This window comes from Mercenaria mercenaria, chromosome 10, assembly GCF_021730395.1.
Source record: "Mercenaria mercenaria strain notata chromosome 10, MADL_Memer_1, whole genome shotgun sequence".
In the NCBI taxonomy this organism is placed as follows: domain Eukaryota; kingdom Metazoa; phylum Mollusca; class Bivalvia; order Venerida; family Veneridae; genus Mercenaria; species Mercenaria mercenaria.
The window spans coordinates 82,736,752-82,764,148 of record NC_069370.1 but is presented as its reverse complement, the minus strand read 5'-3'; the positions used below and the strand labels follow the sequence as shown (position 1 = coordinate 82,764,148).

The following is a 27,397-nucleotide window of genomic DNA, read 5'->3' as shown; positions in this document are numbered from 1 at the left end:
CAGTGTAAGAGATTGATATGTGCCCTGCATAGTAGTCGTTATAGGCAGTATACTACTATTAATAAATCTAAAAGAAAGTACCCTGACATCCGAGCTTCCGGTGAGAAACCACCATAGAATTTTTTTCCTTTACTTGAGAATTGAAACAAGCAATCATATACATGTACAATTTTGGTGGAGGTGCTTATTCTTGGGTGTTGGATTAACCAAAATCAGGGAACTTTGTGGACAGTTTATTATTATTATTATTGATATTGACACGTGAATTCATGGTTCTTCCATACGGGAGGATAAAGACAAAGAAGAAGAAGAATGGCGTCTCATAAAAGTAAACGCAAACGATATCGTAAAATAATGCCATTTTCTTCTCCAAGTATACTGAAGTGTGTGACAAGAGATGACTCGGACAATGCCTATCGCTAAGCACGTGATCTATGATATATTATGGGTAACTGTTGAAAAAGCCGAAGCACCATACATGTGGATGTTTCTGAAAAAAAACAACAACAAAAAACAATGACAGTCAAAGTATCACTGGCTGTTGATATATGGCAGTGGTCAGTAACTGAAATTAAGATGTAGTGTAAGATATAATGTATGCAGAAAACAAAATGTTTAAACTATTTGAATGAAGGCTCAAAAAAATATTCAGGAAAACAGCATTGGTCGACAAAGGCACGTCAGCGGAGCACATGAATATCAGAAAATTATACAAACAAACAGTTATTATTATTACCCTTTTAAATGATTTTGAATTCTGAAAAAACATTTAGAATTCTAAAATACCCTTTTGAAAAAATATCTAGGAGTAAAATACCCTTTAACCTAAAATCTTATCTGGAGCTCTGGTCATGTAGGAGTTATGGCTCCTGACTTTGTAAAAATTGGTCATTTTAGTGTTGTGTCGCGCGTAGCTCCAAAAGTATTTGACCTAGAGTCACCAAAGTTTACAGGAATGTTGGTCAGCATGTGCAGTTGTGCACCTGGGGTTTCGCGTCCAGATTCATTCAGTCATGTAGGAGTTATGGCCCCTGACTTAGTTAAAAATTTATTTGGTACAGTTTGTACCATTTTCTGAAGATTTAAATCTTTTGCATGATCTAAGTTATCCTTTTAAAAGTAAAATTTTTGTGTCCTTCTTACAGACTGCATAATTTTGTCCGCTGATTGTTGGAAAAAAATATTTTTTTATTGTATGCTAAAATTTTTTCTTTAATCAAACAGTTATAGTAAATGATCCAGCATGTAGGAAAAGGATATGTACAGGTTCTCCATTATTATTTTTGTTTCACCTGTACCGAAAAAGAACGTAAGTAATGCAAACTTTTTAATGACTGTTACTTATTGCTCTGATTGACGTATGATCTTAGTAATTTATAACAGTAGTTGAATTCCGATAACTTTGATTTTAAAAATTGAAAATTTAACTTGAGAGAACTAATCAGTCATTAATGTAAGAGTATTATTATGTTTGTATGATTCATTAACTTTTTGTTTGTGGTCACAGATTCATGACCATGAAGATGTTATACAATTATCTGAGAAGGGGACACAAACTGATGGCATTTTCCCAATGTGTGTATGTCAGGGAATTCAACTTCAAAGGTAATGTCATATATATATGTGTGTAACTCATTGTGTTTTATGTGATATAAACAACTTAAGGAATGTATATTACAAAAAAATATTTTAAACCCCTGGAAATTTTTTGGTTGTTTCAAAGTTTTGTTGATGTGGTTAAAATTTGTCATCTATCTTCCAATGTTAAGTCTTCTTCTTGTTCAAATAAACAGATCACTTGCAAAGACATACAGACGGATAGATACTGAGGATGATGCTGATATAAATTGTGTGTTACAAAGTCTCCTGGTAAGTTGAAATTACACATTTAAATCTGACGCGATCAACCATTACTAAGTTATGTCATTTAGAAGTCATATGTATTTATTTCATTCAAAAAAATATTCAGATTATCAATAATTTTTGTTGACTGATTAGAACATAGGCTTTAGATTGACTGCATGAGTAGTAGTAAATAAGGATCTGACTTTCTTTCCATAAAATTTTATCGGAAGGGAAATTTAAGAAATTTTTGTTTTCGCAGCCAGACAATAATGATGATCAGATTGGTTCATTAACAGCACACAATCGGGTAAATTAATTATATCCCCTCACCTGACTTGTATTGATTTAGTGCTGTAGTTTGTCTTGATGTCTGTTTGTCACAAAGTTTGTCAGTTGAATTTCATCAAACCTGACGAGTGATAATTGGGAAGCGTGGTTATGCATAAAGTTCTTCTTAAATAATTCAGCATAGTTATGCCAAATTATATTTTGTCTGTGTTATTTCTAGTTTACCACTGGTTGGAATTCCATCATTTTACTGGAGTGATCAGTGCCAATCCAGGGCTTTCCATCTGTATATAACAGAGGCATATACAGTGTAACTTCCGAAAATCGAACAACCTCCGGACCAGCCTAAAAGTTCGGTTTTTGGAAGTTTCCGGAATTCAGAAGTTTGAAAGTTTGTAGGCAAAGTGGACGTTGTGCACAAGAGTTATGTTTTCTTACACGTAGGATGAAGGAGATTTTTATCCTTTTTAATTTTACAATTTCATATTAATTAATTAATTAATTAATTTGGTAATTAATTAAATTATTTACAAACATTATGGATAATGAATACATAAATAACAAATATAAAAAGAAACAACAGAACTTTAATAATAGCATTTACGCAAACATTTTCCACTTACATTTTACCATCTTTGGAGTCCCGAGTTTGTCAACATTAAATTTTAATTAATATTGATAATGCATAGTTTAATCGGTGTAACTGATCATTTAAAACATCTATCTTTCTTTCGTTCAAATATTAAGAAAGTTTTTAACACATAAGATATTTAATTCATCACGTTTTCATAAATTGAATACAAATGAAAACAATCGCTAATTACTTCCTTACTTTTGCATCAAATGATCATTGTGATTTTATAGTGTGTCAAAATAAACGTGCACCGCTAATGAATAAACAAAAGAACATGTTGACAGCGTTTCTGAATTATCAGGTGACACTTTTAATCTGGCAAATAGTTTGCTGTTCGGTTTTCAGAAGTCGATTTTAGTGTTAAAATGTAAACAGTGCTTCAAAAATCGTCCGGTTTTCAGAATTCAGAAGGTCCGGTTTTTAGAGGTTAAAAATATATAGAAATAACAGAAAAAAACGGGATCTTGAGTTTCGTGCGGTTTTCAAAGGTTTCCGATTTTCAGAAGGTCCGGTTTTCGGAAGTTACACTGTATAAGGCCCCTTTCAAATCCAAAAATATAGTATTTTTTAGCTTGACTATTCGAAGAATAGTCTAGCTATTCTACTCACCCTGGCGTTGGCTTTACACCTTGGTTAAAGTTTTGCATGCAAGTACATATGGCTATCATTTAAAGGCATATAGCTTTGAAACTTACTTTTTCTTTTTCTAGGTCAAGTATTTTGACCAAATTATGCCCCCTTTTGGACTTAGAAAATCCTGGTTTAAGTTTTACATGCAAGTTATTATCTCCAAAACTAATGCAGATATTGAATTGAAACTTCACATGTGTCTTCGGAGTTATGAAACTAGTTGATTGCATCAAGTCCCATAACTCTGACATGCATTTTGGCCAAATTATGCCCCCTTTTGGACTTAGAAAATCCTGGTTAAAGTTTTGCGTGCAAGTACTTGTGGATATCATTTAAAGGCATATAGCTTTGAAACTTATTTTTTCTTTTTCTAGGTCAATCACCAACCACACTGGGTCAAGTCCCATAACTCTGACATGTATTTTGGCCAAATTATGCCCCCTTTTGGACTTAGAAAATCCTGGTTAAAGTTTTGCGTGCAAGTACAGCTATCATTTAAAGGCATATAGCTTTGAAACTTTTTTTTTTCTAGGTCAATTACCAACCACACTGGGTCAAGTCCCATAACTCTGACATGTATTTTAGGCAAACTATGCCCCCTTTTGGACTTAGAAAATCCTGGTTAAAGTACTATCTCCAAAACTAATGCAGATATTGAATTGAAACTTCACATGTGTCTTTGGAATTATGAAACTAGGTGAAAGCATCAAGTCCCATAACTCTGACATGCATTTTGGCCAAATTATGCCCCCTTTTGGCCTTTGAAAATCCTGGTTAAAGTTTTGCGTGCAAGTACATATAGGTATTACTTAAAGGCATATAAATTTGAAACTTATTTTTTCTTTTTCTACATCAATTACCAATCTCACTGGGTCAAGTCCCATAACTTTGACATGTATTTTCGGCAAATTATGCCCCCTTTTGAACTTAAAACTTCTGTTTAAAGTTTTGCAGGCAAGTTACTGTCTCCAAAACGAATTCAGATACTGGATTGAAACTCTATAGATATGTTAATTTTAGGGTAATATTCATGCTTCTGGGACAATGATTCGAATAGTCGAGCACTGGCTGTCTTATGGACAGCTCTTATTTTTACCAACTGTGGCAGACACACTTCCCTAAAAATGAAAGGTAAGATTTTCCCAAATCATTGCCCCAGGTGACACAGAACTGAATTTGCTGGTTGACAAATTTAAAGATGTCAGAGATGTGATTAGATTTTTAAATAACTGAATTGAGAATTTTTAAGTCTAAAAAATAAAGTACTGTAAAAAAAATTAAGTTGAAAATATTATTATTCAGATTTAAACACTAGTACCGATCTTTAAATATAAAGCTTTTTTTTCCCAAATTGACAATTATCATGCGTAAATTTCCCAATTTGAAAGGCCAGGGCCTCTTCCAAATTTCCTAATGAAAAGCCCTGCAGTCTTAGTTGTGTATGTTATTGAAATGTTACAGTTCAGTGATTTGCATTGGAGTTATGGCCATTAATTTGTGGAATTTTACAATGTTAGCAATACTTTTCCTTCACAGCTTGTGAAGTTGTCCTGATTCCACCAATCTCCGCGAGTGATTAGTGCCTCACCATGATGTCTATCGATACTTTTTTATCCTCAAGCTCATTGTGGCCTTAACATTTCATCTCACTCAAATACCCAACAACTGCTTACACACATATGCTCCTTGCTATTTTATTCTTATCACACATGTGTGTACATCCTACAATGTTAAGTGTGGGGGATGTATGTTTTTCGTGAAAAACAATATGTAGTAAAAGATATTGTCATGTTTAAAAGCGAAGAAAATGTATCCAACTTTTTCTTTGAGAACTTACAAAAATAGTGAAAAGAATAGAAACAGAATGATCCATACAATAGCAGTAGGACAGAACCATCTTATCTTAAACAATACCTTTTGTTGAAGTAAACTGATGGAGGCCTTGCTATGGCATCCACCATCTGGAAAATTGCTCAGACATGTGGAAACAAGAAAAGATCTATTGTCACCTTTACAAACTTTCTTATTTTTATCATACACATTTCCAATAGCTGTCCAAAGTTGGCACCAAATAAGTCCATGATTATACAAAATAAAAATTTCTCACAGAAAGCTATTAACTTCGACCATCTTGACTAAGGTCGGTTACTCTGTTGAATCAGTTTAGAGTTTAAAAATTGCCAGGATTATATTTCTTAAGATTAGTCAATAATGCCTGTACTTTGTAAACTCAGATGATTCCTGTCAGAGGAGCTTGAAGCACATGAAAGGGAAGAGCTGGATTTAATTGTCAAAAAGAATGGTCAGGTATACTTACTTGTAATATTTATAATGCTTTCAATTAAATGTGGAATAAATAACCTAGGAAGCTGTTTTGCTAAAAGAAATTACTGCTAACCCCAAGTCTTCAATAGAATTCTGCTTAGTAATGTTTTTAGCTTACCGCTCAAGGTGAGCTTTTGTGATCGCCCTGTGTATGTCTTCCGTCGTCAACAATTTGACTGTTAACACTCTAGAGGTCACAGTTCTGGCCCAATCTTAATGAAACTTAATGAAATGTTAATCTTGATGATCTTTAGGTCAAGTTCCAATGTGGGCCAGGTGGAGTCAAAAAACAAGTCACCAGGTCAAATCAAAGGTAAAGCTTGTTAACATTCTATAGGCCACATTTATGACGGTGTCTTCATGAAACTTGGTCAGAATGTTAATCTTGATGACCTTAAGGTCAGGTTCCAGTTTGGGTCAGGTGAGGTCAAAAACAAGGTCACCAGATCAAATCAAAGGTAAAGCTTGTTAACACCCTAGAGACCTAAGTTTAAGTTTGAAACTCGTGAGAATTGATCAGAATGTTATTATTGATGACCGCTAGGTCAAGTTTAAATCTGGGTCAAGTGGTATCAAAAACTAGGTCACCAGTTCAAATCAAAGGAAAAGCTTGTTGACACTCAAGAGGCCACATGTATGAACATATCTTCATGGAACTTAGTCAGAATGTTATTTTTGATGATCTTTAGGTCAGGTTTTTAATCTAGATCATGATGGGTCTAAAATTAGGTCTCCAGTTCAAATCAAATGAAAAGTTAACACTCTGGAGGCCACAGTTATGACCATATCATCATGAAACTTGGTCAGAATGTTATTCTTGATGATCTTTAGGTCAATTTTTAATCTTGGTCATTGTGGGGTCAAAAGCTAGGTCTCCAGGTCAAATCAAAGGAAAAACTTGTTATCACTCTGGAGGCTACATTTATGACCATAACATCATGAAACTTGGTCATAATGTTATTCTTGATGATCTTTAGGTCAAGATTAAATCTTGGTCATGTAGGATCAAAAACTATGTCTCCAGGTCAAATCAAAGGAAAAAATTGTTAACTCTCTAGAGTCCACATTTATGACCCAGTATTCATGAAACTTTGTCAGAATATCTGTCTTGATGATCTTTAGGTCAAGTTCGAATCTGGGTCATGTGGGGTCAAAAACAAGGTATTATGCTGAAATCACATATAGCTATGAATTTTGTGAAAGTAAGCAACTAACTCAGTTGAGTGATATAGAGCCATAATGACCCTCTTGTTTCATTATTTATTAAATAGAAAGAAATGAGTTTTTAATTTTATATGAAAATAAGTGTTTTCCTGATAGCATAAAGCCAAAACTCAATGCACATTCGCTTGAATATGCAGATTCAACATTTACTATATTTAATTTCTCTAAATGTAATGGAATTGATGATAATTATAAGCAAAGGCAAATTTTTGTTACATTTGAAGACACAGGAACAAACTGTACATGGAAACAGTGTTGTTAGTGGAGACTTTATAACAGACAACAGTCGCCAGATTTCTAGGTAAGAGCAGCTAGTGTATCATAAACTAATGATTTTTGATCCATAACAACTTGAAGCACTACATGTATTTTATTGATTTTAAGCATACATATCGAATTCTGTTAAATTATTTAGTCGATAAACAATCTCCTTATAAATTAAGTTTCATAAAATATTTGTTACTTCTTGAATTTTTAATTAATTTTACTGTTAAATTGCATTAAAAATAAAAAATTTATGTAAAATATTTGAGCCTGATTCCTTCATAACTTTTGCTCCTTGTTGTTTTTGAACAGTGTAATTGAAGGAGATACTGATCTATGTGATCAAGTTGATAACCAACAGTAACCACACTTACTACATAAAAAAAAAGGCTCTGTAAAAAAACAACATCAGAAGATTTAAGAAAGACGACTTTCAGGAAACGAGAAAGCCGTGAGGGTTCTACAATCTGTCTACGAACAGAAAGATGATGACAGTGAATCCCCCAACCATGATGAGCATTCAAGAGTTTTCAAGTTATTGTCTCAACAACAGTGAAATAAGATCAGCTTTGATATACAAATTGAGTGATGAAATGAGGAAGATACCAGCATCTATGACAAACAGGGAAAATGGTTTTGTGTCTGTCCTAATGAAAAAAAGTCCTGAGGACATTGAAAATCTACATCTTCTTGTAGATGTCATCCAAGAGTTTGTAAATTTATTTCCTGAACTGTTACAAATTCTTTTATTGCTTCCACCAAAGAAGACACTGGAATGTTTTGCAGACATCATACCAAGGCTGTCTCTCATTTATTCAGTGATAATGCAGAACAGAGTGAGAGAGCTCCGCCAATTACAAAGGAGTGTAGCAGTGATGCAGACAATATTTGTGATCAAGCGGTAAGGAAAACATATGTTAAAAATTCATGTTACATTGTTTGATTTAGGAAAAATGAAACTGACACTTGCATAAAAATTAATAATCAATAATAAAGGGAAGCAATTTCCAAATTTTTATTTAAATCAATAAAATATACATTTCTAATACGGATCTAACTCTATGTAGTGCATCTTTTTATACGCCCGTTTGAAAAACGGGACGTATTATGGGAACGCCCCTGGCGGGCGGGCAGCGTCCACAGACTTTGTCCGGAGCATATCTTCTACATGCATGGAGGGATTTTGATGAAACTTGGCACAGTTGTTCACCATCATGAGACGGAGTGTCATGCGCAAGAACCAGATCCCTAGGTCTAAGGTCAAGGTCACAGAGGTCAAAGGTCAAATTCAAGAATGACTGTCCGGAGCATATCTTCTTCATGCATGGAGGGATTTTAATGAAAGTTGGCACAATTGTTCATCATCATGAGATGGAGTGTCATGCGCAAGAACCAGGTCCCTAGGTCTAAGGTCAAGGTCACACTTAGAGGTCAAAGGATACAAGAATGAAAAATTCAAGAATGACTTTGAGCATATCTTCTTCATGCATGGAAGGATTTTGATGTAGCTTGGCACAATTGTTCACCATCATGAGAGGGGGTGTCATGCACAAGAACCAGGTCCCTAAGTCTAAGGTCAAGGTCACACTTAGAGGTCAAAGGATACAAGAATGAAAACTTTGTCCGGAGCATATCTTCTTCATACATGAAAGGACTTTGATCTAGATTGGCACAATTGTTCACCATCATGAGACGGAGTGTCATGCGCAAGAACCAGGTCCCTAGGTCTAAGGTCAAGGTCACACTTAGAGGCCAAATGTCAAATACAAGAATGACTTTGTCCGGAGCATTTCTTCTTCATGCATGGAGGGATTTTGATATAACTTGGCACAATTGTACACCATCATGAGACGGAGTGTCATCACTGGTCCCTTCTTTTGAATTACTTCCCTTTGTTGTTACTATAAATAGCTTATATTGTAACTTTTTAATTACTAGTCGTAGGGAAAAATCGAGACCACTTTTCTGTAGTTCAACATGCATGTTACATCCAATTCTGAGGTGTATTTTGAGCTATCTCTACCTGGTCAAGATTTTTGTACGGACTTGCAATTTTTTTTTTTTTTTTTGTTCTTTAACCCTTTACTCCATATATATTTAGCCTAATTAGGCTTATCATATCCATACAGCTTTACTGATAATCAGTACACTATCTCCATACAGGATATTGGGGAAAAATGCAGAATTTATACCTGTGTTATTCAATTCCATATTACTATATTTAATATTGTTTTAAACACTTAGTAACCAACATAAAGTTTTTTCACAATTAAATTTTCTTTCTAATGGTACATTTTACATAAAAGTGTGATAAATATTTCTTGACATACAAAGCTTTAAACCCATTAGTTTACTTTTCTATAATAATTTTAGCTACTTTTCTATTGATGGTACTTATTTATTTCTGCATTTTTCCCCTGGTATATTGGTTACATAATGTTTTTATAAGAATAATTGATCAAAAGCAATTTTATCAGCTTATAAAAACACTTATCAGTAAAATTTCTTAATTGGATTAACATCAAAGTTGCCTACAATTATCCATAGCACACGCCAATTATCCAAAGATCACCCCAATCAACCATACCCCACACTGATAGGTAATATACAGACATATGTCATAAAATTCCTTAGTGCAGCAGGTAATTAGCTGTTAATTTGTCTTCAGGGTAAATCAGACCAATATGTATTTGCAACAGTTACTTTTTTAATCCATCATAAAGTGTATATTTTTTATATAAATCCATTGAAAAAAAAAAGTTCCGCTTTCTAAATCACCTGGGAAATGCAGAAACCTAAAAAAAAATTACAGTACTGTTTTTAGCTTGCACAAATTCACAATTTGTACAAATAAGTACTACACAAATTCATAATTTGTAAAGATAAACTTGGGGGTATAATTAGCCTTGATCAGGCTAATTTTAGCTCAAGATGAAACTTTCCTCACAATAATTTTCCATAAATACACTACCTCATTTCAGGTTTAAATTACCATTAAAAATCAAATATAAACCATATATTTTTTTGACAGATATCATTTGTACATGGTTTAAACTTTACAAAAATGCTTTTGTGGGATTCCTTGATGTTGTACTTTATTCATAATTTGCTTTTAAACTTAAAGGCGTCAAAAAGAGTATCTATCAGGGAATGGATAGAGGTGGTAAAAAGGGTATCTATCAGGGAATGGATAGAGGTGGTAAAAAGCGTATCTATGGAGTAAAGGGTTAAAGATTATCCTCCCTTAGTTGTTACTATAAATAACTTACATTGTAACTTTTTTAAAATTGACCGTAGGGAAATACCAAGATCACTTTTCTGTGGTACAACATTGATGTTACTTTCAAATTTTGGGTGTATTTTAAGGTATCTCTACCTGGTAAGGAGTTTTTTTGTGGACTTAGAAAAATAAAAGAATTACAATAATTTCTAAAAACAACATTGTAAATAACTAGAAAATTAAAATTCCATTTGCAAATACAGGTGCTAGTGTAAAGAAATTTGCTGTGACGGGCGTATATTGTGACATTCTGGCACTCTTGTTTTTCCTTAAATAAAGCTCGAACAGAATATACAAAAAGTAAAAAGTGTCAATAAATGGTGCTTAAATGTGCTTGACCACCTTTAAATATATATTAATTTTAGGTTTGTCAGTACAAGTCAAAAATGGATATGCCAATGTTTTACATTTTGAGTTTGTATTGCTGATTATACTACCCATTTGGGTTTCACTTGCTTAGTGACCCTTGTAGAAATTTTCATTATTTTTTTTTTTTTTTTGCTATTTCCATCTGTACTTGAAAGGTAATGATGCTTTATATTCAGTTTTTGTGGGTTAAGTATACATAAGTCCAATTACATTACATTTGCACTAAATGTTATGTCATGTATAACATATCCACTACAATACATGTATTGGTTTCCTACCTGGTTCTATGCCGTTTAATACAGAATATTTTACGTTAAATTTTCAAGTATCCAGCACATTATGTTATACTCAGTTTGCTTAAATGTTCCTTTTAACTAGGATTCACATACTTTTATACAAGCTAGTCATTATTTTTCATTACTGTAAACACATGAATTTAAGTGTATCCTTGGTGGACTTGTTTGTTTTGTTTTTGAATATGTTTGATCTTTTCTTTTTTTCAGAACTGCATGCATGTGACTGTCTGTGAGTATATATATGTACAAAGGGAAAATACAATTTCAGAACATCATTAAGTTCAATCCATTTATAGGTCATTTACTTATTTATTACATACTTTAGATAATTTATCATTAAAGCAATTCCTTTTGCTTTGGAGTTAAAACCTTTAAAAATGATATGGATTGCATTCGCCAAAGTTGTAATTGAAGGAATCAAACAACGTACAATGTGTTTGTGTATTGCAGCAACTAATTCAATGTTTTACATGTTTCTCTGTATAACACATAGGAACCATAAATATTTATTATTGAAATAGTGTGAAATATGTCATACATAAACCGTGAACTGGTAAGGCTTTATTAGCCTACACTGGTATTTTTGTCAGCTATATATATGTACTAATAATTTATCCCTGTAGTACAAGGAAAGTATGACCTGCTGTACAGAGGAAACTCTGTTACAAAGGGAGATGTCAGTTCAAGTCTGACCAGGGATTAATTTTTTTAGTACCTTTGCACTATGTTGACAAGAGGCGGTCACTGCATTTATAATTTAATTGCTAGAAGTGTATCAAAGATTATATAAATAATGTAGGTGGCACCATAGGTGTAGTTATTATGCCCCCCTTCGAAGAAGGAGGGTTATATTGTTTTGCAGATGTCGGTCGGTCGGTCGGTCGGAATGTAGACCAACCCGTTTCCGGATGATAACTCAAGAACGCTTGGGCCTAGGATAATGAAAGTTAATAGGGAGGTTGATCATCACCAGCAGATGACCCCTATTGATTTTGAGGTCTGTATGTCAAAGGTCAAGGTCACAGTGACCCTGAATAGTAAAACGATTTCCGGATGATAACTCAAGAACACTTGGGCCTAGGATCTTGAAAGTTGATAGGGAGGATGGTAATTACCAGCAGATGACCCCTATTGATTTTGAGGTCAGTATGGTAAAGGTCAAGGTCACAGTGACCCTAAACAGTAAAACGGTTTCCGGATGATAACTCAAGAACGCTTAGGCCTAGGGTCACGAAAGTTGATAGGGAGGTTGGTCATGACCAGCAGATGACCCCTATTGATTTTGAGGTCAGTATATCAAAGGTCAAGGTCACAGTGACCAGGAACAGTAAAATGGTTTCCAGGCAATAACTCTAGAACACTTGGGCCTTGTGTCAGGAAAATTGATAGTTAGGTTGGCCATGACCAGCAGATGACCCCTATTGATGACATCATCTAGTGGTCCTCTACTAAGATTATTCAAATTTTTCCCCTAGGGTCAAATATGGCCCCGCCCTGGGGGTCACATGGTTTACATAGACTTATATAGGGAAAAACTTTGAAAATCTTCTTGTCCAAACCACAAAGACTATGGCTTTGATATTTTGTAATGTAGCTTCATTTAGTGGTTCTGTACCAAGTTTGTTCAAATTATCCCTCTAGGGTCAAATATGGCCCCGCCCCAGGGGTAATATGGTTCATATAGGCTTATATAGGGAAAAACTTAGAACCTTCATGTCCATAACTTACATCATTCAAATTTGGACCACATGTATAGTTTTGAGTGGCAAGATGAACCTTGACATGAGTTGACCTTGATCTTGACCTAGTGACCTACTTTCACATTTCTGTAGCTACAGCCTTCAAATTTGGACCACATGCATAGGATTGTGTACCGAAAAAACCTTTGACCTTGTTATTGACCTAGTGACCTACTTTCACATTTTTTAAGGTACAGGCTTCAAATTTGGACCACTTGCATAGTTTTTTGTTCCAAAATAAAATTTGACCTTGATTTTGACCTAGTGACCTACTTTCACATTTCTCAAGCTACAGCCTTCAAATTTGAACCCCATTCATAGTTTTGTGTACCAAAATGAACTTTGATCTTGAGATTGACCTAGTGACCTACTTTCACATTTCTGAAGCTACAGGCTTCAAATTTGGACCGCTTGCATATTTTTGTGTTCTGAATTGAAATTTGACATTGATTTTTACCTATTACCTACTTTCACATTTCTCAAGCTACAGCCTTCAAATTTGAAGCACATGCATAGTTCTGTCTACCGAAATGAACTTTGACCTTGAAATTGATCTATTGACCTGCTTTCACATTTCTCAAGCCACAGCTTTCAAATTTGGACCACATGCACATTCTTTTGTACCGAAATGAAATTTGACATTGATTTTGACCTCGAGCTAGTCTTGAAATTTGGAACATTCAAAAATGGCTCAGTGGATGGCGCCAAGATCACTCTGTAATCTCTTGTTAGGTTAATAGGTTAAAGGTCAAGGTCAGATTAAACCTGAATGGTAGAACTTTTGTTTACAGTGAGCATATAATTTCTGTTCCTTGTGCAATTACTGAATGCATCAAGGGGGGCATTTCGTGTTCGACGAGCTCTTGTTATGAAGGAGTTGATTAATTCTTCACAACATGCTAGACAAGTAAATGATTCATAGTTTTCTTGAGAAACAAAAGCTTGAGGACAGTAAGGGAACAAAATGAAAAAATAAAATAAAGAAAAAAGAAAATTTGCAGAGCCTGTATTTATTAAGTAGAAATTTTTAAACAATATCGGGCCATCATGGCCCTCTTGTTCTTATATTTTTACACTGAATCTAGAAAAATTGACGGGAACGTACAACCCGATATGTCGTACAGAGGTCCTTGAAAATCGCAACAAGGTCCTGGAAAAGTCCTTAAATTTCATAGACGAAAAAGTGTGGGAACCCTGCAAAGTGACAAGGTGAGCTTTTGTGACCGCTTGATGTCCGTCGTCCGTCAGCAATTTGTAAAAAAATCTTCTTCTTGAAAAGCACTGGGTAGAATTACACTAAACTTCACAGGAATATTCCTTGGGTGGCCCCCTTTCAAAATTTTTCAAAGAATTGAATTCCATGCAGAACTCTGGTTGCCATGGCAACCAAAAGGAAAAGCTTTAAAAATCTTCTTCTCAAAAACCAGAAGACCAAGAGCCTAGGAGTTTTTGGTGTGAAGCATTGCCTAGTGGACCTCTACCAAGTTTGTTCAAATCATGACCCCGGGGTCAAAATTGACCCTGCCCCAGGGGTCACTTGATTTTACATAGGAAAATCTTAAAAAATCTTCTCAAAAACCAGAAGCCCTAGAGCTTAGATATTTCACATGTAGCATTGCCTAGTGGACCTCTACTAAAATTTTTCAAATCATGACCCTGGGGTCAAAATTGATCTCGCCCCAGGGGTCACTTGATTTTACATAGGAAAATCTTCAAAAATTTTCTTAAAATAAACCAGAAGGCCTAGAGCTTAGATATTTCACATGTAGCATTGCCTAGTGGACTTCTACAAAATTTGTTCAAACATGACCTCCGGGGTCAAAATTGACCCCACCCCAGGGGTCACTTGATTTTACATAGGAAAATCTTCAAAAAATTTCTAAAAATAAACCAGAAGGCCTAGAGCTTAGATATTTGACATGTAGCATTGCCTAGTGGACCTCTACAAAATTTGTTCAAATCATGACCCCCGGGGTCAAAATTGACCCCACCCCAGGGGTCACTTGATTTTACATAGGAAAATCTTCAAAAATTTTCTAAAAATAAACCAGAAGGCCTAGATCTTAGATATTTGACATGTAGCATTGCCTAGTAGACTTCTACAAAATTTGTTCAAATCTTGACCCCCAGGGTCAAATTGACCCCGCCCCATGGGATTACTTGATTGTACATAGAAAAATCTTCAAAATTTTCTAAAAATAAACCAGAGGGTCACTTGGTTTTATGTAAGAAAATCTTTAAAAATTTTCTAAAAATAAACCAGAAGGCCTAGAGCTTAGATATTTGACATGTAGCATTGCCTAGTGGACCTCTACAAATTTGTTCAAATCATGACCCCCGGGGTCAAAATTGACCCTGCCCCAGGGGTCACTTTATATACATAGGAAAATCTTCAAAGATTTTCTAAAAATAAACCAGAAGGCCTAGGTCTTAGATATTTGACATGTAGCATTGCCTAGTAGACTTCTACAAAATTTGTTCAAATCATGACCTCCGGATCAAATTGACCTCACCCCATGGGGTTACTTGATTGTACACAGAAAAATCTTCAAAATTTTCTAAAAATAAATTTTTAATTACTTCCCTTTTATGTTTCTATAAATAGCTTCTTGTCCTTAAGTGCAATGATAACAGGTGAGCGATATAGGGCCATTATGACCCTTTTGTTCCATTTTACTCATTACTTATATCATTTTGCATGTTTTTGATTCAGGTAATAACAAGTGTATGCCATTATTTTCCCATGACTTATTGCAGAAGGGAAATATATGAATGCTCAAATTTGTCTGGAATCTCTCCGTTGCCCATATTCCATTGTCCGTCTGTCAACTATTTGATTGTGAACACTGTAGATAACACATTTTTCAGTGGATACTTATGATATAGATTGGGTCACCTAGGGTCAAAACCTATGCAACTAAACTTGATCAAGGAAACCTTTGTAGGTCAAGGTTTAGAGATGGTACCTACCCAAGAAAATCTAAGGGGAACAACTCTGAATTGATCAATAAACTGAAGCTCTGATTTTATTATTTTATTCAACTTGTTTAATAAATTCAGTATGAGAAGACTTCCATGTAATATCCTCTATTTAGTAAGTTGGCACACTTAGCTATCATTTCACACTGAAAAAAAAAACTATAGAGATGAATTTGATTTTTAGCTCCCTTGTCACATAGTGACAAGGTGAGCTTTTGTGATCACCCGTCGTCCGTTGTCAGTCCATCCGTGCGTCCGTCCGTCAACAATTTCTTGTCTGCATGATAGTGGTTTCAGTTATGATTTTATTTTAACCAAACTTGCACACAACTTGTATCACCATAAGATCATGGTTCCTTTCTTGAACTGGCCAGATCCCATTATGGGTTCCAGAGTTATGGCCCCTGAAAGGGCCAGAATTAGCTATTTTGACCTTGTCTGCATAATAGCAGCTTTATTTATGATTTGATTTTTACCAAACTTGCAAACAACTTGTATCACCATAAGATCTTGGTTCCTTTCTTGATCTGGCCAGATTCTGTTATGGGTTCCAGAGTTATTGCCCCTGAAAGGGCCAGAATTAGCTATTTTGACCTTGTCTGCACAATAGCAGCTTCATTTATGATTTGATTTTAACCAAACTTGCACACAACTTGTATCACCATAAGATCTTGGTTCCTTTCTTGAACTGGCCAAGTTCCATTATAGGTTCCAGAGTGATGGCCCTGGAAAGGGCCAGAATTAGCTATTTTGACCTTGTCTGCACAATAGCAGCTTCATTTATGATTTGATTTTAACCAAACTTGCACACAACTTGTATCACCACAAGATCTCTATTCCTTTCTTGAACTGGCCAGATTCCATTATGGGTTCCAGAGTTATGGCCCCGGAAAGGGCCAGAATTAGCTATTTTGACATTGTCTGCACAATAGCAGCTTCATTTATGATTTGAATTTAATCAAAACTTGCACAAAACTAGTGTCACCGCAAGATCTCGGTTCCTTTCTTGAACTGGCCAGATTCCATTATGGGTTCCAGAGTTATGGCCCCTGAAACGACCAAAATTAGCTATTTTGACCTTGTCTGCACAATAGCAGCTTCATTTATGATTTGATTTTAACCAAACTTGCACACAACTTGTATCACTATAAGATCTCGATTCCTTTTTATATGCCCGAAGGGACTTATTATGTTATCGCCTCGGTGTCCATCTGTCTGTTGGTTAGCAATTTTCCTTCCGCTCTGTAACTCTTGAACCCCTTGGAGGATTTCAAAGAAACCTGACACAAACTTGCAAAATATCTTCAACAACAATAAATCTTTGATTCCATGATGAATCTGTCAGATCCAATCATAGGTTCAGGAGTTATTTTATATCTGATTACCTCCCCTGATTTTAATCAAAATGGATTTATATCAGTGAGTACTTGTAGGACTCATTTGAAATTTCATTATTGTCATTAGTTGGACTCAGACAATCAGGGTAGATATTTATGGACTGATTTTATGTCAAATTACCTCCCTTTATTTCAAATTAAAATGGTTTTATATCTCTGTAACTAATAAAGATACTGATCTGAAATTTCATTTATGCCATCAGATGGACTTGGACGATCAGTAAAGATACATATTGACTGAATTTATGACAAATTACCTCCCTTTATTTTTTATGTAAATGAATATACCTAGCAGCTTTTAATGAGATAGGTTTGAAACGTTATTTATGTCTTCCATGGTAAGAAATTTCTACTTTTACTTACTTCTCTAATATATTGTTGTAAAGGCTTGTACTCTGTATCTTCTACATGCATATACCAATGCATGATTACCTCCCCTGATTTTAATAAAAAAGGATTTATCTCTGTAAGTATTTATAGGACTCATTTGAAATTTCATTATTGTCATTAGTTAAACTGTGACAATCAGGGTAGATAACTATGGACTGATTTTATGTCAAATTACCTCCCTTTGTTGCAAATTAAAATGGGTGTATCTCAGTAACCAATGAAGATACTGATTTGAAATGTCATTTATGGCATCAGATGGACTCGGACAATCAGGGTAGATAACTTTTGACTGAATTTATGACAAATTACCTCCCTTTACTTTATGTAAATGAATATACCTCAGCAGCATCTAATGAGATTGGTTTTAAATGTTATATAAGTCATAGTCGTGCTAATACAAAAATGCAGCATTTGAGCCTAGGACCCTCAGACTTGGTATGGAGATTGGCCCTGACTAGTATGTGACCCATAGGTCAAAAGGGACTGTTACAAGAAAATATTTATCCTGATGATATTTAATGTGTATGCCTTTGTGATCTATGTCAAAACTTGATCTTATCATTAAGAGCAATGGTACTCAGGTGAGCAATATAGGGTCATCATGGCCCTCTTGTTTTAGGTACCATCTCTACAAGGTTACAAATAATTTGATTTCATATCCTCACCATATCCCCCAGTTGAATTAATTTCATTTAACTTGGATCAAAATTTTACTTCCATGTTAGGTACAGATCAAGTTGAGAGTAATACCTGGAAATTCAAAGGCGTATGCTAGAATTTCACCATTTTTTTCCCAATAACAGAATTTTTTCATATTTCATATATTGTTAGTTCATTCTATAAATAACTTAAAAAGAAAAAGAAAAATGGGCGTCACCGACTTCGTTTTCATTTTATTTCAGATTATAATGCATGACCATGGTACAAGTGTATCCTGAAATCTAGAACGTGTCTTCCATAGCATACAAGATCAAGGAATCAAATAAATGATTCATGAAGTATGACTGCTAGTCAAATCTCATAAGGCATGATTATTTCCCTTCAAAACAAAAAGAAATTTTAATGAAATTCGAGAAATAGTTGCATGATACTTGTGTGTTGTTGTTGTTTTCTAAGTCAAAAAAGCATCATAATTATGAAATATTGTATATTTCCATCAGCAGTTAATATTTCCAAATCTACATAAAGGAATTTGATTAAACTTGCAAGAATAGCAGAATATAATGTTTACTTTTGAAATATAAAAAGAAAAAGGGTGGTCACCGAATTAGATTTTTCACATTTTCATTTTGAATTATTGCCCCTTTATGATACTAGTTTGTGATCTTCATGCCAAACAATAAAAACTATTATAAATCCAAAATAGTCATAAATACTGGTCATACTCCAATTCAAGAAAACGTAAAATGGGTCAAATGTAACACATATTATTTTAATAAGAGACTAAAATCTTTGGAAATATGTCAAAAAAAAGTGCGAGGAGATATCTACCATGACACCGGTTTCAGCCGATGACACTAAAACGACAGAAACAAAAACACAAAACATACGTTCACAAATATCAGCGAGACAATTGTATGCTTTAATGTCAACATAAATTCATTATCAGACCTGTTATCTTTACAAATACATTCATATGTATATGTACAAGAAAACGTTCCCAACAAACTTCATCGGTGGTGTCCTTGCATAAATACGCACAATAAGCTCGGACGTAACGGGACTGTGACAGTCAAACGTTATTACGCTGTCCCGAAACTAACATCCTATTATTTGGTTTTGTTTTGATCAAGCATTAGAGATAAACACAGCGATTGTCCGAATATCCAAAACCATGCAACTTTACCGGAAACGGTGAGCCGTGCGATTTCTGCCTCGTGAAAATTTTATCTTGCGTACGTTTTCATTGCAGATTTCCTTACAGAAGTACTCAGAATAAGCATCGACAAAAGTTATCATGCCGTCCTGAAACATACATCCTATCATTTCGACTAGTTTTGACCAAGCGTTGAAAATAAACTTTACCGGAAACGGTGTCGTAATCGGTGCGTCATGCGATTTCTGCCTCGTGAAAATTTTAATCTAGCATACGCCTTTAAGGTCGTGCTGAAAGTTCAAATATGTACAATTTATTATTTGTTCTTTATGTCATATACCCTTGATAAGATTATATAACTTAGTTGAATGTCCAACTTTCAGTTTTGTTCCATATAACGAAGGTTAGTTTCTATTATGGCCATTATATGATTTTGATCTTGACTTCTACTCAAAAGTATTTTAAAATATACATCACTTATATGGTTAAATCATGTTAACTAAATATACATTTGTAAAGACATTTCTAGACTCCAGATTAGCAATAATTAAGTATTATTCATTAATTAATTAGTGTGAGTAAACAGTAATTGTAAAGATGGGTATTAATGGATTTCTTGTGTCTTTAATCTTTAATAGTAAATATTTATTCTACTTTAAAGGTGTATGACAGACTGAACAGATTTGGTGTGTGTTCCCCATACTGCGTCACCACTGATGTTATAACATCTATGGGAAAGTTGTACCCTCAGTTGATTATAAATGCAGCCAATGAAGGAAAACATATAAGGTTAATTGGTGACAACCTAAATATAAGTATTTGAACCAGCCATGAAACATCAACAAGCCATAGACATATGGAGCATATGTTCACATCTACATGCCTTGTGAATGAGTATGATTTTATTGGCAAACCAGAAGTTCCTCAAATTAATTTAGAAGATTTGTCTATAGAAAAAATCCTGTTAAGTAAAGAAGAATACTATCAAATAAGAACAGATATCACATACATGGTCACCAAGACAATATCTAAATATCTTCCTCATCTGAATATATTACAAAAGTTCATACCAGATACTGTCATCCCTCAAGGAGAATTTAACAAAGCAAGCAAAACAGTAACAATTCCACTACCATGTCTTCCATTTAATGAGCAGAAGTACCAAGAAGATGTTCAAATTTTGGACTGGTACCAGGCTTTGTGTGACAAAGTTATTAATAACAGCACATTAGCCTAAGATACGAAATTTCAGATAGGTGGGGATCAACTGACAAGAGAACGAGTGTCAGAGGCCCTTCTCTTAAGGCTTGACAATCTGGATCCCCACAACAGATTTGCCAACATTGGCCGTGTAACAGCTGAATTTTTCCACTTAGTATGAATTTACTGGAGAAGGGTTGCTTTGGGGAATTATGGTCAAAAGAAGATGTGGAACTAGGAACAATAAGGGGAGAATGTGAGAGAGTCAGAAGGAAGGAGGATGCTCCAAATGTTATGAAGGCCTATGATGAGGACAGAAGATTTGCAATAAATTATCTAGATTCAATTACAGTGGAAGCTGCACTGGACTTCTTTGATATGGAAAATCGCAACTCAGTACCAAACAAGCTACCTCCCAAAGACAACAATGCCTTAGATTGGATAAAAGAAAACATAGGAAAAATGGTTGATAAGTATGTCTTTCCTGCTTGGAGTGGGGAAACACAGCAAACATTACTTATTGAAGGTATTAAATGTTCTATTTGGATATTTGTTTCAATAGATTTTAATGTTTCATGTATTTTTAGCTCACCTGAGCCAAACGCTCATGGTGAGCTTTTGTGACTGCTCAATGTCCGTCGTCCGTCGTGTGTCGTCCGTCCGTCAACATTTTCTAAAAAAAATCTTGAAAACCACTGGGCAGAATTACACCAAACTTTACAGGAATGATCCTTGGGAGGCCCCCTTTCAAAATTATTTAAAGAATTGAATTCCATGCAGAACTCTGGTTGCCATGGCAACTAAAAGGAAAAACTTTAAAAATCTTCTTGTCCAAAACCGCAAGGCGTAGAGCCTTGATATTTGGCTTGTGACACCATCTTATGGTCCGCTATCAAGGTTGTTCAAATTATGCCCCTGGGGTGAAAAGAGGCCCTGCCCCGGGGGTCACAAATTTTACATAGACTTATATAGGAAAAAACTTTAAAAATCTTTTTGTCTAAAACCACAAGACCTAGGCCTTTGATATTTTGTATGTAACATTGCCTTGTGGTCCTCTACCAAAATTGTTCAAATTATGCCCCTTGGTTGAAAAGAGGGGTCTCAGCTTTTACATAGACTTGTATAGGAAAAAACTTTAAAAATCTTCTTGTCTGAAACTGCAAGGCCTTTGCATTTGGTATTTTGCATTGCCTTGTGGTCCTCTACCAAAATTATTCAAATTATGCCCATGGGGTGAAGAGAGGCCCCGCCCTGGGGGTCTCAAATTTTACATAGACTTATATAGGAAAAAAAAATTAAAAATCTTCTTGCCTGAAACTGCAAGGCCTAGGCTTTTGATATTTGGTATGTTGCCTTTCCTAGTGTTTCTCTCCCAAAACTGTTCAAATTATGTCCCTGGGGTGAAAAGAGGCCCTGCCCTGGGGGTACCAAGTTGAACATAAGACTTATATACCAATGAGAATCCTTCATATATTTTAACGTTATGTTTCTTTTAATCTTAAATAGCATATTCTTGCACTTTACTTTTAGATGTCAAAGTAGAAGGTGTTCCTTCATAAAGATTAACTTTACTATTTAAAATTGTGTTTGGTGTTCCAACATATTCTGGTGAACCAGATAAAGTTCTATAGTGCTTAAATATTGGAACTTTAGTAAATTAAAACAGATAAACTACACTGGACTTGATTTATTTTTAATGTAGTGCAAATCGCGGCATTATAGTTTGGTGGAGAATCCGGGTAATCAACGATCCATGTCAACACCGCAGAACAGAACTTACTACCTGAGAAGTGCCGGCGACATTGAATTCAGTGATTCTGACATTTCAGACCAGGATATCCAACGTGAGGATAATTCATTGGATAACTCTATTGGGCTGAGTGACCTCAGTGGCACTGAAGGCGACGACACTGTACGTGAAGTGATAGTACCTGCAGCTTCTGAAACAACGACAGAGACAACAGAATCTGCCCCAGCCATCATGACTCGGCAAGTTCCATGGCAACCCAGGTGACAGAGCTGAAGATTGGCTACGATGGTATGAGAACTTTGCCAAACTTAATAAGTACAATGATGATGTCACAAGGGACACTATGCCATTCTTCCTTGACGGTACTGCAAAACAATGGTACGAACGTCTCCCAGCAGAGGTACAAAGGGACCATAACAAGAGTACTCACTGCCATGAAAGAACGCTTTAATGGACATGATGACCTGACACAAGGTATGGGACTTTGGGCTTTGCAGAAACAACCCAGTGAATGTAGAGGATTATTTTAATCGTGTAAATAGATTGAATTGTGGTAACTCTATTCCTGAAACTTTCTTGGTTAGTGCAGCCTTAAAGGGGCTAACACCTGATCTACAGGAAAATATTTACTGGACTTTAAAGTGAACTTGAAATGAAACTGCAAGGAAACATGTTTGGATTTACCAGAAGAACTCATAAACATGGAAACTGGATCTACTTATCTCCTATCAATCAGAATTACAGGATACTTAAGCAATCACAACAACCATATCACACCAGTGTGCACTATAGGTCACCATCACTTGTTCAGAAACAAAAGAAATTAAGGGACGCTGCCAGAATGACAGCATTCCTGAACAGAAGGGATGCTGAAAACCTTCCTTTCTATCAAATGGAGGATTCAGAACTACAAAAACAGTGCTTCAATTCATTAGAAAGATTCCATTTGGAGAATATCTCAGCAAAAGCAGAGATGTCAAATCAGTTGTGTTGACGATTCAGCAGGAAAAATGTGTCAAAAAACGAAATGATTAGGTCTCTAGAGGATTGAAAACAAAATATTCTGACTCACAAGACTAAAATCCAGTCTGAACTCGTCACAAAATTTACGCGATAAAACGAAAGAAATGGAACTAAGTAAAGACACTTTTAAATGAACATTCTAAAATCACAGATCAATGCTCGGTGCTGGAACAAAACCATAAATACTTCAAACGTGTTGTTGCAATGTTAAACATACAGAACAACCTTGAAAACATCGCAGAAATCAGTGTGAGAAAATTAAAGGCCCTAGAGAAAATAGTTTGGGCTTGTGAGAGAGAAATAAAACCCTGGCAGATGAAATCATAAAATTAAATAAACAGATACAATTGAAGGAATTCCATCTTCCTGTATGCCTGCAACGATGCATGGTAACATATGTCACACCCAGATTTAGTGTCCTTCCATTGGAACAACATGCAAGCTCTGTGACTAACAGCAGGGGTGTGGAATTATTGTCCGACTTGTCCGACTCGGGACTTTTTTGACGGCGGACAGTGGAGTTTTCACATTCCGTTTGTCCGTGGAAAAGCACAAATTTTCGGGTTTTTGAATGAAAAAAGGAAAAAATTTTAATTTAGAAACGCTGAACGTGCTTAAAGTTTATGGAGTTTATAAAAGAATTTGACGTAGGGACCAGCTGAGCGGCCTCTCGATTTCTCAATTTTTGGGGGAAAAACCAAACTGGTCTAAATTTAGCATTTTCTTTCTCTGCATTTGTTTGGGTTTCCCCTGTCACGATCTCGCGTGATTTTTGCACACGATAACTCGGCGAATGGGAAACCGGGAAAAACGAAAAACGTAGACAACTTCGTCTCCCAAAACAAAATTGGAAGTCATTAGGTCAAAGCACAAAGCGCTGCTAGTACGAGTCAGGAAGTATGATGTTTTCTGCAGTCAGAAAGTTTCATGCATTCTCACGTGGCTTCGCATGGCATGATGGGCAGTCTTTTAGGCCTCGCGGACGAACACAAGCTAAAGTGTCAAAAGCTTTTTTTACACTTTATTATGTTTGCTTTTGTAACTATTGTAGATTATTGTCCAAAATAAAGAATTATTTGCATTTCTAAAATGTTGAAAATTTTGGGCAAGTTTAAATTTTGACTGCAAGACAAGTAGATTTTTAAAATTTTCACTTGTCCGTGGACAAGTGAAAAATATTGGGATTTCCACACCCCTGAACAGGACCACTTCACTGTTGCATGCACCTCAAAAGAAGAATTTATTAGACCTTTCTTCATAGCTCCTTCAGGCCCGTATGGGTTGTGACTTTGGAACTCATAGAATGTTAAAAAAAAAAAAATTAGTGACTAGAACTAATACGTAATTATATTTCATATTTAATTTTTTTTTTTTGACTTTGGGGACCAAAGTAAAAGAAGCAGGGGGAAGTTATTATGAAGCAAATATTTGTAATTTTTTTATACAATGCATTTTTTATAAAATTTAAAATAATATTTATATTTATAGAATACTGACATGTTTAGTATCAAACTGTTTGTCTTTTAAAGTTAGAGTTGATTTAATAACTAGTTTTTGTAAATTCTTATGTTTATTTCAGTCATTTGGGAAATTTTCGTTTTCTTTTACTATAGGGAATTACTTAAGTGTCAGATTATGTTAAGCTGACTCTCAAAGTCTCAAAAAGATTGTTAAGCCATATGTGTAAAAAATGTCACATGTCATTTCACATAACCAATGAGAATCCTTTTTAATGTAGTGCAAAAATTAAAGATCTTCTTGTCTGAAAGTTCAAGGCTTAGGCCTTTGATATTTGGTATGTAGCATTGCCTAGAGGATCTCTAACAAGATTGTTCAAATTATGCCCCAGGGGTGAAAAGAGGGGGTCATTTTTTATATGAGTTATATAGGAAAAAATATTTCAAAAATTATCAGATCATATTTCCTAGACTGTTTATTATAATTACCTGATGACCCCAAGCGATTAGAGATCACTTGACTGTGACTTTGACCTACTGACCTACTTTCTTGTATTTTAAGGAAATACAGCCTTGAAATTTGGAAGACATGTACAGTTTAGCACATCGATCTTAAAATTGACTTTCAGTGACCATGAATGTGACCTACTGACCTACTTTCTTGTTTTTTAAGATACAGTCTTGAAATTTTTATGACATGTACAGTTTAGCACACCAATCTTGAAACTGACTTTCAGTGACCATGAATATGACCTGCTGACCTACTTTCTTGTTTTTTAAGATACAGCCCTGAAATTTGGATGACATGTATAGTTTTGCACGCCGATCTTAAAACTGACTTTCAGTGACCATAAATGTGACCTACTTTCTTAATATTTTAGCATCAGTTTGACATTTGAAACATGTAGCTCATATTACTCAGGTAAGCGATCCAGGGTCATCATGACCCTCTTGTTATACTTTAATTTCAATTAGCATTTATGTGACATTTTGGACCCATTCAACACTATCCTATTCTAATACCAATGGTCAGGTAGCAATCAAGCTCACAGAAGTGCTGTATTTTAATTATGCCCCACTTCGAAGAAGGAGGGGTATATTGTTTTGCAGATGTCGGTCGGTAGGTCTGTCAGTCGGTTGGTAGGTCGGTCGGTCGGAATGTAGACCAATCCGTTTCCGGATGATAACTCAAGAACGCTTAGGCCTAGGATCATGAAAGTTGATAGGGAGGTTGGTCATTACCAGCAGATGACCCCTATTGATTTTGAGGTCTGTATGTCAAAGGTCAAGGTCACAGTGACCCTGAATAGATAAACGGTTTCCGGATGATAACTCAAGAACACTTGGGCCTAGGATCATGAAAATTGATAGGGAGGTCGGTAATGACCAGCAGATGACCCCTATTGATTTTGAGGTCAGTATGTTAAAGGTCAAGGTCACAGTGACCCTGAACAGTAAAACGGTTTCCGGATGATAACTCAAGAACGCTTAGGCCTAGGATCACGAAAGTTGATAGTTAGGTTGGTCATGACCAGCAGATGACCCCTATTGATTTTGATGTCAGTATGTCAAAGTTCAAGGTCACAGTGACCAGGAACAGTAAAATGGTTTCCAGGCAATAACTCAAGAACGCTTGGGCCTAGTGTCAGGAAAATTGATAGTTAGGTTGGCCATGTCCAGCAGATGACCCCTATTGATTTTGAGGTCATTAGGTCAAATGTCAAGGTCACATTAGCCAGGAACAGTTAAACGGTTTCTGATCTTCTTGTCCAAAACCATAGGGCCTAGGGCTTTGATATTTGGTATGTAGCAAAATCTAGTGGACCTCTACCAAGATTGTTCAGATTATTTCCCTGGGGTCAAATATGGCCCCATCCCGGGGGTCACATGGTTTATATAGACTTATATAGGAAAAAACTTCGAAAAACCTCTTGTCCAAAACCACAGGGCCTAGGGCTTTGATATTTTGTATATGACATCATCTAGTGGTCCTCTACTAAGATTGTTCAAATTATTCCCCTAGGGTCAAATATGGCTCCGCCCTGGGGGTCACATGGTTTACATAGACTTATATAGGGAAAATATTCTTGACTATGGCTTTGATATTTTGTAATGTAGCATCATTTAGTGGTTCTCTACCAAGTTTGTTCAAGTTATCCCTCTAGGGTCAAATGTGGCCCTGCCCCAGGGGTCATATGGTTCATATAGACTTATATAGGGAAAAACTTAGAATCTTCATGTCCATAACTTACATCATTCAAATTTGGACCACATGTATAGTTTTGAGTGGCAAGATGAACCTTGACATGAGTTGACCTCGATCTTGACCTAGTGACCTACTTTCACATTTCTGTAGCTACAGCCTTCAAATTTGGACCACATGCATAGGTTTGTGTACCGAAAAAAAACTTTGACCTTGTTATTGACCTAGTGACCTACTTTCACATTTTTGAAGGTACATGCTTCAAATTTGGACCACATGCATAGTTTT

General features: G+C 35.4%; 1 long non-coding RNA gene across 2 annotated transcripts; it reads left to right on the top strand.

Annotated features, from left to right (window-relative positions):
* Positions 1–657: 657 nt before the first annotated feature.
* On the top strand, positions 658–8,627 carry LOC123561253 (uncharacterized). 2 transcript variants are annotated; one of them, XR_008365914.1, is made up of 6 exons: positions 658–1,309; positions 1,508–1,605; positions 1,794–1,869; positions 5,632–5,704; positions 7,171–7,247; positions 7,523–8,627. It is a non-coding gene; the product is annotated as an uncharacterized LOC123561253 (long non-coding RNA). The 2 variants fall into 2 exon arrangements; XR_006688365.2 differs by lacking the exon at positions 658–1,309 and having other exon boundaries at positions 1,369–1,605.
* Positions 8,628–27,397: the final 18,770 nt, after the last annotated feature.